Below are 1,912 nucleotides of genomic sequence, written 5' to 3'. Positions count from 1 at the left end.
TGTGTCTCCCTCTCTCTCTGACCCTCCCCTGCTCGCGCTGTCTCTCTCTGTCGCTCAAAAAAATAAATTTTAAAAGAATTTAAAAATTAAAAAAAAAAGACTATGACAATAGAAGAGAGAGACTGAACTTGACTCCAAAACAAAATGTGGGGAAGGTTTTTAAACACCGGGTGGGCTGGGGGAACAGTGCTGGAGGGTGACGGGAGAGGGGCCCATCTATGGGATGCGCCCGGCACACGGAGGGTTTCTGAGTTTACAAGGGGTTTTCTCGGTAATAAGGGCATCTGTGTTTGCCAACCGTCGCTTATTCAAGTCCTGCTCCTACCCTGCCCCCCACAGAGCCTGGGAGATGGCGTTTGGGGTGGGGGGTGCTATCTTCTGATGACTTTTCAAAGGCACAGCCCCTGGTCCCTGAGAAGGACATTCCGGGAATTTTTACTTACACTTCAGAGAGACGGAGGAAGAATTTGCAAGGCCAACTTTTCTAATGTAAATACCCTAAGAAAAGGGAGGTCCCGGGGCCTGTAGTCAGGAAGAAAGCTGTGTAAAAGTAGGCCGAGCTCTGGACGCTATGAAGGCCATCCTGGGCCCTGCCATTCTGTCGGCTCCGACCCCTCCATCTGTGGTCTAGGACTCGTGGTCTCTGCACATGCCTGGGCCCAGCGGTGCGGTCCCAGCGCCAGCGAGGGGGAGACGCCAGGAGCTGCTGACCCGGGGCTCTGCCCCAGCGCCCTGCAGGGACCTCTGTCTGGACGTCCCCGTTTGCCCCACGTCTGAGGGTCCACGTGGTCTGTGTCCGCGAGGGGTAGCGTGTCCCTCCGATTGTCCACCTGTGTCTCTAAATCGTCGTGTGTTTTTATTCATTCATTTAATAATGTAATAAACGTTTGTGAAGGGCATGTTCGGTTCATCAGGGTGCCTCTCTTCATGTCTGGGTTTGGCTGGGTGTCTGTATTTATATCTGTCCACACTCGGGGTGACTGTCTTTCTGCATCCCATGTGTAACTGTCTGTCTGTCTGTCTGTCTGCCTCTGTACCTTCATTAATTCATTCATTCATTCATTCATACAGCAGTGCAAACATCGCTGAGGCACCTGAGAGAAGTTGACAGCAGCCTAACCAGGACGATGACGACTGAGGGACAAGCAGGCGCCTGCGTCTGAGGGTGAGTGGATGAGTGGGGGAGATCCGGGTCAGAGAGGCTTCTAGGAAGAGGTGATGTTTGTGTCTCTGGGTTTGGAGACATGGGCCCCAGCATTGGAGAGAGAGAGAGAGAGAGAGAGAGAGAGAGAGAGAAAGTGTGTGTGTGTGTGTGTGTGTGTGTGTGTGTGTGTGTGTGTGTGTGATTACAGGTAATGTTCCGGAAGAGAAAGAGAAGAGAAATCAAGAGGCCGTTTGTGCCACCCTCAGATTAGAACACAATGTGGGAAACAGGGTAGAAAGGGAGCCTGCAAAACACAAATCCCCCAGGTTGAGGGTGATAGGCCCCTGGCTCCCGGTTCCCTCGGACCCAGGAATCCAGACCCCAATCCCTCTCCCTCCTCAGCACCATCAGGGCCCGGGCGTGATTACCTAGGTGGAGACCAGCCCAAGCCAGGAAGGGCGGGGGTGGAGGAATCCCGGGGCTGGAGAGCCGGGATGCCTGGGGCTCAGCGGGAAGAACCAGCCAGACAGAAATTAGAGCAGGAGGAGCTGTCCTCGGTGTCTCAGCTCAGCTCCACAAGCTGGCGATGGGCGTCCCCAGAACCATCCTGCTTGGCCTCTTTGGGGCTGCGTTCTGCCTGACAGGTACCCAGACTTCTGAGTCCAGTGTTAAGAAGGTGTGGGGGGCTGGGGCCAGAGGTCCTGGGTGTGAGGGAGGAGGGGCTGGGGGCCTGGACCCCTGGGTCTGAGGGAGGAGGGGCTGGGGGCC

This window comes from Suricata suricatta, chromosome 16 (genome assembly GCF_006229205.1).
Source record: "Suricata suricatta isolate VVHF042 chromosome 16, meerkat_22Aug2017_6uvM2_HiC, whole genome shotgun sequence".
Lineage (NCBI taxonomy): Eukaryota > Metazoa > Chordata > Mammalia > Carnivora > Herpestidae > Suricata > Suricata suricatta.
The sequence above is the reverse complement of the archived record's forward strand: the minus strand, read 5'-3'. Positions refer to the sequence as shown.